Here is a 10,777-nt window from a genome sequence, read left to right on the forward strand (position 1 = left end):
CTTTGTTCTCCTGAACTGCATCCAGGACTTGAGCTAATAAACTCTTTCATTTATAAAGTATCCAGTCTCAGGAATTTTGTTATAGTAACATAAAATATACATGCTTCAATCCCTGTCAAAACAGTAGGCTGTGATTTGTAGCAGGTGGTTGTGGTCATTCACAATGACTTAGAATAAGAAAAATAGCTTTTTTTAAGGAAAAATTATCATTAATCTCATTTCCATTTGAAGAGAATTGTTCAGTTTAATAAATACAGAAAATGCTCTAGGTGTATCCTATTTTTTTAATAAAGTCCAGATACTAGTGTAATCAATACCTTAATGATCTTTTTAAACTGTCAGGTTATTGAACTTGGAAAATCAGCCTCAAAGATCTCTAATCTTTAGCTTGTCCATTTTAAGCCTTGATTGATGTGTGGATAAAGACAGGAAAAATTGGATAAACAGCTGATATATTGCGTCACAGGATCTGAATCACTAGGATTTAAACATGTTCTAAAATAAGGATAAACAAAATTAAAATGAATAAACTAAAAGAAATTAAACAATATTGCACGGCTCACCCTGCCATTAGTGTAGTTGTAAAGACCTACAATTTAACTACGTCCAACATGGACATGAAACAGTTGTGTGATATAGCCCTTTAAAAGCTAATAGGATTTTTGGGTGCCTTCCACAAGCCTAATGTTCATATCAAGTAAGTGTTGGTCTTGAGGTGTTCTGCAACTATTAAAGATAGTAGAACCCTCCCCAATTTGGGGTAGCTCACCAATAAAGGAGTTAAAGACAGACTAGAGTCAGAGACCCTCCTGAAAATAATACAGGCTGCTGTCATGGCTGTTTTCCCCAGAATTATAAGATCTATTGCTGAAGATACCATATTCATCAGAGGACACAGAGAAGTCAAGTTGGTCTTGAACAGGATGCTCCTTTTATGGAAACTAGTTTTCATAGTGTTGGAAAGTCCTATACAGGCTGCTGGGTGGGGAAGTCATTAATAGTTTTATCCACCAGTGAACCTCGTGAACTACAACACTAACCACAGTGATAAAATATGCCCATGAGTGCAATGCTGGCATGAATATTATCGGGGAGCCAATGACTTTCTGCTGGGACTTAAGGTCCACAGAAGGAAACATATGCCTCGTACTGCAGATCTGGTCAAGAACTCATAGCTAGAGAGTTCATGGTTCTCTGGGGTGAACCTACTCCAATTATTCTGCTAAGTAGACATAGGATAAAATTACCCTCTAAATCTGTATCACTGTACCCATAGATTAGAGCAACTCTCAAATCTCATCTGAGAAATTTCTTTATGTAATGAATGACAGCTAACACAGAAACAACAGACATAAGTGCACAGACTGAGTGTCTTTGAAGTGCTCTGCCACAAACATCTTTATCATCTTGCCCCACTCAGAAGGCTCTGGGACTGTAGGTAGGAGGGTCTAGGAAGACTGTAAGAGCCAGTGGTCATGGAGAACAGGATCGTTGCATGAATGAACTCACAGCAGCTGTGATTGCCTGCACAAAACTTGCATAAAATCAAGCCAGCCAGTATTCTAGCACAGAAGGGACAGGGGCTTGTGAGCCCCCTCCACTACCTGAGGAACTACTGGCAAGTGATGAATTGGAATGAGGGAGTGTTGGTATTCTTTAATAGTGTGGCTGCTGGTAGGTTCAGTGGATGGTCCCATACCCATGAGTATATGGGTAGCACCCAATTAGACATAGTGGGCTATCTTTCTAAAAGAAAGAAAAAAGGTAAAGAAGACATTAAGTGGAAAGATGGATATAGGAGGTGTTGGCATTAGGGAGAAAAGTTGTACTATGAAAATGATTAAAATATATTTCATGATATTGTCAAAATATTTAAGTATAAAACATTCTAGAAAAATGTTCTATAAGTCTGATTGACTGATTTGAACTTCTGTCATTTTTGGAGAGCTGGAATGTTGTAAGTCCAGAACCAAATTACCTTGGGCTATTTTGACCTCATAAATAGCCATTTAAGATAACCTTAAACGGACACCAAAGGGAGTGGCACTACTAGGGAGTATGACTTTGTTGGAGTGGCTGTGGCCTTGTTGGAGGAAGTGTGTCATTGTGGGGGTGGGCTTTGAGGTCTCATATACGCTCAAGATACACCCAGTGTCTTAGTTCACTTCCTTTTGCCTGCAAGATGTCGGACTCTCAGCTACCTCTCCAGCACGATATCTGCCTGCATGCTGCCACATCTGACAATGGTGATAATGAACTGAACCTCTGAAACTATAAGCCTCCATGTCAATTAAATGATTTCCTATATAGGAGTAGCTATGGAATGAGCAGTGTTGGGAAAAAAAATCATCCTGAGTGAGGTAACCCAGACTGAGAAAGACAAGCATGGCATGTACTCATTCATAAGTGAATATTAGTTATAAAATGATGGGTAACTATGCTAACATCCACAGGCCCAATGAGTTCAGGGCAGGATACCCAGATCTCCTTTGGGAAAGGGAAATAGAGGAGATTTATGTGAGTGGATTGAGGGCAGCTGGGGATGGGAACATGAGGAATCAGGTTGGGAGGGCAAGGAGGGGAAGAGTGCTGAAGGGAACTGCTGGGGGCATTTGGGGGTCAGATGGAAGTCTGGAGCAGGGGAATCTCCCAGGAGTCTGTGGGGAGGACCCTAGCTTAGACTCTTAGCAATAGTGGATAAGTAGCCTGAACTGTGACCAGGTTGGTGCCTGGTGCAATTGTCTTCAGAGAGGTGTCATCCAACAACTGATGGAGGCAGATGCAGAGACCCACAACCAAATATTAGGTGGAGGTCTGGAATCCTGCAGAGTAGGAGGATAAAGGAGTGTTGGAGTCAGAGGGATCGAGGATACCATGGGAAGGCTCATAAAACAAACTAACCTGGGCTCATAGGGGCTCAGAGACAGAACTAGAACCAGGGAGCCTGCATGAGACTGACGTAGGCACTCTGCAACTGTGTTACAGTTGTGTAGCTTGGTCCTTTGTTGGACTCATAACAGCAGCAACAAAGGCTATCTCTGACATCTTTACTTTTGGGACCCTACTCCTCATACTGAGTTGCCTTGTCTGGCCTTAATGGGGAGGTGCTTAGTCTTACTGCAACTTGATACACCATGTTTTACTGATACTCATAGGAGAGCTGCCCTTTTATGGATAAAGATGGAAGAGGAGACTGGGGTTGGCAGGGTGGAATGGGGAATAGGAACTGGCCAAGGAGGATGTGGGGAGGCTGTAGCTGGGATGTAAAATAAATAGATGAAAAAAAAAGAGAGAGTTGCTATGGTCATGGTGCCTCTTCCCAGACATGACATAACATCCCTTTGGTTATTAGATAAATCTTTTTTGGAGTGTACAAATAGACCCTGTGCTCCTAAACCAAAGACTAAGAATGCCATTGGGTAATATCTGAGATGTCTTGATGTCTCTGATTTACTTTATATAGCCTGCCTGATTTTCAATATATTTTTAAGGTGTTTTGATTCAGGACTTTCTAAGTTCTGCCATCATAACAACTTCATAAAACTGTACCACATTGTAATATGGTATTTGAGATAGCCTGAACCTGTATTCCTGGGCTGGGCTATGGTTGATCATATTTAGTTACAGAATAAACTCAATCTCGAAAAAAAAGACACTCTTTGAATAAGAGAGTTGTTGTATATTTGAATGGATACCAGAAGAAGGTTCTTTCATTGACTGTCTGGCATATCTCTTCTTGAATTTTCTAAAGAAACAGAATTAAGATGAAATTCAGAGTGATGAACTTTAAATTAAAACAATTTCTATTAAAGTCAATGAAATGTACAATAGTCTTCCTCTTAAAATAGCAGGCAAAAGAGTTTCAAAGAGAAGGAAGATTGTATGCAAGGGCCTTGGGGTAAGGAAATGATGGAACCTCACAGATGGAATCCAGTAGAGGCCTCAGAGGCAGCCAGTCCTGCAACCAGCCTGGTTTCCAGCACTACATAGGTCTAAGACTTGGGGAAGTTATGAGTTATGTAACCTCTCTGAGTTTCAGTTTCCTTATGTGTAAAGTAGGAAAAATTATTATCATATTTGCATCTCATGGGCCTTTTTGCTGTTGGTGGTGGTAGTTTGCTTGAGATATGGTTTTGTGTAATGCATGCTAGCCTCAAATTCAATACTGAGCTAATAATGAACTTGAACTTCTGATCTTCTTGTCTCCACCTTCGAAATTCTGAGATGACAAGCCCACACCATCATTCCTATTTCATGCAATGCTGGGGACTGGAGCCACAATATCTTGTATTCTAGGTGAACAATCTACCAAATGAATTACATAATAAACCTTCCAGATTCTTCCAGAGGGCAGAACATTGTAATTCTATAGGCCTAGAGTTGGGTTCTACATGTAGGTCTTGCTACTTTGGCCAAGCTGACTTATCCTGGAAAAGGCTGGAGACAATGCAAAAGTTTATTTAGTTTTTGGATACAACAAGTAGAAAGTAGTTAAGAACCAGATATTTGTCCATAGTGCTTCTAGTCATCTTTATTGGAACTTTGTCTGTTTAATTTTTAATGTGTTTTAGAATCCTAGTAACATCCTCTGTTACTGTTGAGTGACTTGCACTGGTTTCAGCATCATGATCTGAGCTAGGTACGAGAGGGATAGGCATGGCTGGAGTGCAGATAATAATCGGAGGAGAAATATAGGCTAGAGAGGAGAAGAAGGAAGAAAGAGAGAAGGAAGAGGAAAGGAGGGATATGCCTTGGGCAAGAAGCCAGGCAGGTATAGAGACACAGTGAAAGGAAAATATAGCAAAGTAAGAAAGATAATAGACGCTGAGGCAAAAAGCAGAAAAAGAGAAACAGGTTAATTTAAGTTAAAAGAGATAGCCAGAAATATGACTAAGCTAGGCTGAGCATTCAAAACTAATAAGACTCCATGTCATGATTTGGGAGCTGGTGGTGGCCCTAAAGAAGAAGCCTGGTAGAGATGATGCTCATGTTGCATCTTACCAGGCGGTCAGCTTAAACCCCCACAGGCATGTATAAATTCAGGCTCCTATGGGCTCATCCATGTGTTACTCTCCCCAGAGATTTTCATCATCCACTACCCTTGGAGGGATTAGGAAGCTGTGATTGTCCAGTGTGTTTCTACAAGACAAGGAATGGGCCTGATTCCTGGGTTTCATAGCAATCTGAGGATGTACTGGTGAGGGACTAGCAGAGAGAAAAATCAAGGAGTAGAACTTAGTAAAGAAGTGGGACTCATCATGCTGGCAACTGGAAGACGGGCAAGGAGGACTCTTGAGTAAGAGGGTGGGCACTCATCTCGGAATTCCCTACCCAAAGCATAGAGAATCTGGGTGTTGATGCATCCCTGCACCCGTGGTTGCCAGCCGTTTAGGAGGACATACACTTCTCTTCTTTCCTGGACTTCAAGGCGGAGTTGGCTCTATTAGTAGAACAAACTGTAGGCAGGGACAAGAACTGTCTGCAGTCAGATGAACTGGAGTCTGGCGGCAGAGGCTCAGCTACAGTTTGCCTCCATCTGTAATCCCATCAGACCCAGTGTTGCCTAATTGTCTCATGCTTGGTGTAGCTGGAGTGTGTCCCTCAGGGATTTATGTGCGCTCTTCATCAATTTTCTGTCACTGTGACAAAATACCTGAGAAAACAAGGGGGAAGATTTATTTGGGTTCATATCTTAGCCCATGGCTGGCTGGCTCCAGTTCTGTGGATCTGAAGCAAAGCTAAACTATCATGGTTGGGAGCACATGGTGGAGCAAACCTGCCTGCAGTGCATAATCCCAAACACAGAGGCAGAAAGAAGGGGCTGGAAATCCTTCACAAGTACTCATGTACTGACCTCCTACCTCCTTCCTAACAGTCTACATCACCCCACAATAATGTCATTAAATTACATATCCATCAAAGGGTTAATCTGTTCATTAGGTCACATAGCTTTTCCCTTCAGGTGAGGTCTGACCACTGATTTTCTTTTTTTATGGGTGCAGTGAACTATATTGATGGTACTCAAGAGTAGGGATCCCTAAGCCCCTCCTGTTATTCTGGGGTTCTGGGATGGAAACTGAGGGAGATGCTCAGTGTCGAGGGCTGAATTAGGACAGGGACTGCTTAGCAGCCAAGGACCTCTCTCTTATTGTGTCCTTGCTGGATGGGTGGTCCAGGGCGGGCTTCTTATTCTTTGGAGGCCATGTAGGCCATGAAGCCCACCACTCTGTTGCTGTAGCCGAACTCATTATCATACCAGGAAATGAGCTTTAAAAGTTGTCCTTGAGAGTAATGCTAGCCCCAGCATCAAAGGGGGAAGAGTGAGCATCACTGTAAAAGCCACAGGAGACACCCTGGTCCTCAGTGTAGCCCAGAATGCCCTTTAGTGGGCCCTGAGATGCCTGCTTCACTACCTTTTTGATGTCTTCATACTTGGCAGCTTTCTCCAGGTGGCATGTCAGATCCACGACAGACACATTGGGGGTAGGAACACGGGAGGCCATGCCCGAGAGCTTCCCGTTCAGCTCTGGGATGACTTTGCCCACAGCCTTGGCAACATCAGTGGATGCAGGGATGATGTTCTGGGCAGCGCAGCGGCCATCTCGCCCCAGCTTCCCAGAGGAGCCATCCACAGTCTTCTGGGTGGCTGTGATGTCATGGACTGTGGTCATGAGTCCTTCCACAATACCACAGTAGTCATGGATGACCTTGGCCAAGGGGGCTAAGCAGTTGGTGGTGCAGCAAGCATTGCTGACAATCTTGAGGGAATTGCCCTACTTGTCATGGTTCACACCTATCACAAATGTAAGTGCATCAGCAGAAGGGGAGGGTAAGATGACCTTTTGACCCCACCCTTCAAGTGGGCCCCAGCCTTCTCCATGGTGGTGAAGACACCAGTACACTCCACAACATACTGGGTGCCAGCATCACCCCATTTGATGTTGGCAGGATCTCGCTCCTCAAAGACGGTGATGGTCTTCCTGTTGATGACAAGCTTCCCATTCTCAGCCTTAACTGTGCCTTTGAACTTGCCCTGGGTGGAGTCATACTGGAATATGTAGACCATGTAGTTGAGGTCAGTGAAGAGGTCACTGATGGCTGGCAACAATATCCACTTTGCCAGAATTGAAGGCAGCCCTGGCAACCAGCCATTCAATACAATCAAATCTTTTTACTATGGCCTTCACCATCATGTCTCAGGAAGGAGGCTGGTACAGCACAAAAGATGCTGCTGTCTCTAGAACAGGGATGAGCAGACCCACTCATTTATTGAAGCAGAGTGGATATGATGACCAATAGGAGACCTGTACAACTTGGATAGAGTAGCATTGCTTTGTGAATGTATGGAGGAAATGCAGGGAACTATAAAGCCTCCATGAGCCCTTCTTCTCCCCAAGATTCCAATCACATGATAGCCTTTTCCATAACTTCAGTTTCAACATTTGTGATCTGACGGACCCCAGTCTCCTCTCCTCTACCTTATTTTAAGGATGCCTGGGATTCCAGTTTCTTTCTAAGATGGGTGACCAGGTCCTGATCTTGCCTGAGGGCCTCTTTAGAATGAATGGACTCCTGAAATGGTCATAAAGTGTGTTTCTCAGCCAGGGACTAACATGAATGGACTCCTGAAATGGTCATACAGTGTGTTTCTCAGCCAGGGACTAACATGTAGCCTTTTCAGTAACGTTAGGCATACTTTTAGTTTTACTTTTAAAGATCCAGACCTGTGGTTTATTTGGCATAATCATAGATTCTGTGGAAAACATATTCTTCCTTCTTGAGGTCCTGATAGGAATGGTGCAATACGCACCTAATCACCACCAGAGGCGCTGTGGGTGATTTATTGATTTCACATTATAACAACTCCTCAGGTTACCCTGCTTCTTAGTATTTCATTTCCAGAGTCAAGGACTAGAGAAAAACCATTGGTAAATAAAAAGGATAATAAAATCAGGACACACACACATGGAATGCTTGAGAAAATCCAATCATGATCTTTTATCATAATGGCTAAACTAAATATTTCAGTTCTGTCAAGGATCAAAGCTTTGTTCCATCTTAAGTTGTAGCTCACAGTAGGTCTTGTTTGTTTTTAAGTGAGTCTTGGCCTGCTGACCCAGGTTGACCGCTGCCTCCTGCATGGTGTTCTTTGGAAAAAGACACCAGAACTCTTTGCGGGAGAGAGTTGTTTGGCAATTGCTCTGGTTTAAAGGGTTACATGTGCTTTGGGGCTCAGAGGAAAGCTTGGAAGCCTTTTCCTCAGAAAACACCCATAGAAGCAAGATTTCGTTCATAGTTTTTGAGATGCTTGGTTAAAAATAAAACAGAAATAAACAACACCCCAAAAGCCTGCTCTAAAGTCTTTCCAAATTCTAACTCAGAATGAACATAAGAGCCCAAGCCACATGGGGGTGTATACAAGGCTCAAAAGTCCGCGAGCCCATCCTAATCCAGCATCAGTAGGAGCAGGTGACAAGCAGACACTTGCACCCATGTGATCTCACTTCTGCCAGCTGGAGCTGAGCACAGAACAAACGGCAGGTGTGTTTCCCACGACCTGACTGCTGAGCTGCCGCAGACTCCAGGACAGAGAAGTGGAGGTGGCACCGAGCTGGCTGATCTGCTAAGAGGATTGGGTTACTAGGCTGCCCTCCCCCTTTCCTGATGCCTTCCACGGAGCAGCTGCACGAGCTTGTTCTCTCTCAGTTAGAAAATGTCTCTCTGTCCAGGGCAGAGCTACATGCCAGCACCCTTAAGCTGGCAGTCTTCCCCCGAACACACAGTGTTCTGTCATACTCCGCCTGTGCCGTGCCGTGCCCTCTATGGAGAGCATGCCCCTCCCACCAAGGAGATAGTTGATATGCAAGACTGGGGTCAATGATAGCTCCTTTGAATTGTCAACCTAATTCTGGGGTAGCTTTTGCTGCTGCCTCCCTGTGCGGCCTGGCACGAAACCTGCCTGTCTTAGCATTTTTTTTTTCTCTTACCAAGATGAAGGCCAGCTCCCTGCAGTGTTTGGATATGATTGATTATAAGCCTTTGTGGGGTGCTCAGGGCTTTGTGACACAGTTCAGCTCAGAGGAGAATCGTCTACTGCCACTTCCCTACACCAGTGTAATCCGTAACTACATTCTACGTACATCACCTTATATCCCCAGAAAAGGATAGCTCTTACCCTGACCAAAGAAGCTTCTTTTTGCCGCAGATGGAACCATTAGGGGAAGCCACACATGGTGAAAATACAGAGAACAGACTGTGGAGTGCCCAGCGCTCATTGACCCATCCACACACAATGTAACTCCTCCACCTAAGATTCGGAGAGGAGCCAGAGGAGAGGGTGTGAAGATTGTGTGCTGTGAGAATGTCTCCGAGAAATGACAAGACAGAGACACCAGAAACCTCGGCAGTATAGTTACTTAAACCAGACATGAATAACGACCAGATCGGTTGACATGCCAGTGTGGATGGGAGACGTCTCATGAGCTCCCACCCCTCGATGAACAGCTATAGGTAATTAATGGTCGTTGGAAAGAGGGAGAAGCAGTCTTCCCCATGGTGAGCAGATAGGTTATTTAACCCTATTCAGTCAGTTTCAAACACATGCATGCACACGGACCTACGTACCTACATGCGCCTGTGAATTGAGTGGTGGAGAGAACACGGGAGGAGTTGGAGATAGGAGAGGAAGAGGAGAAGTGACACAAATATGTACGCATACATGAAATTAATTCTCAAAAAATAAAAAAGTAACAAGTTTAAAAGTGAAGGGACTGAGGTGCTAGAAGACGTTCTAGGGGAGCACCAGGATTCTTGAGAACGTCTTTCCCGAAAACAAAGCCGAGTTGGAGTTCAGAAGCAGCCTGAGGTGGGCGGAGCACCTTGGCATAGGGGATGAAATTGATCTGACAGGAGAGGCTGGAAGAGGAGAGAGCGGCTGGTGATGCGGGAGCAGCAGAAGTACCTGGAGAACCCAGAGTGGGTGACACCTGTGACAGACAGAACGCTCTAACAGACAGAACGCTCTACACTCCAGGCTATGCATTGAGAGCAGTTCTGTGGTGAGAGCCCACGATGGGGTTTCAGAACAGGAAGGAGTGCCTCACACCCATGGCAAGGGCGAGCACTCTGAAAGAGGAATTGCACACAAAGGCATCCATGGACTAACGTGACTCATGCCCCACACTTGGGCACTTTTCATTAGAATCTGTGGCCTTGACTCAGAATTGACAGCTTCTTTGGAAGAAGGGCGGGACAGCTTGTCACGTAACCCAGGAGTCCTGGGCAGATGAAAAGGGTGTTCCATAACAAGAACCTCTTTCACACCACCATTCCACTTGAAATGGGAGTTCTCTGCTGATTGACCAAGGTAAGTTGCGTGCCTGGTAGAACGTCAGGAGGATAATGGAGAAACTGTATAAGCTCTACCTCACAGCAACCTCCTTCAGTTGTGTTCTGAGCCTCGGTTTCTGTCTCTGTTAGAGGAAGTCATTAGACTAGTGTGTACACGTATGTCACTCATAGACTGCATTATTGAAATAAATCATATCAAGGAAATTCAGATGTGACCTGTAAGGTTCTAGAACTCTGCCCATGTTCAGCCCTAGCTGACTCCCCAAGGGTAGGAAGATCTCTAAGGAACATGAAGGCTGCTAGATCTCTTGAAGACCATCACCCTGAATTCCATGCTTTGCTCCCAGGGTTCCAAACTCCAAAAGCTAGGTGGAGACACTAGAGGGTAACACTGGCTTGTGTAGGCAACAGCAAAATAGTGTTGTTT

At 44.4% G+C, this 10,777-nt stretch overlaps 1 pseudogene; it reads right to left on the minus strand.

The window, feature by feature from the left end:
• Positions 1-6,269: 6,269 nt before the first annotated feature.
• On the minus strand, positions 6,270-7,190 carry LOC101994282 (annotated as a pseudogene).
• Between the last annotated feature and the right edge of the window lie 3,587 nt (positions 7,191-10,777).

This window comes from Microtus ochrogaster, chromosome 15 (assembly GCF_000317375.1).
Source record: "Microtus ochrogaster isolate Prairie Vole_2 chromosome 15, MicOch1.0, whole genome shotgun sequence".
Taxonomy (NCBI): domain Eukaryota; kingdom Metazoa; phylum Chordata; class Mammalia; order Rodentia; family Cricetidae; genus Microtus; species Microtus ochrogaster.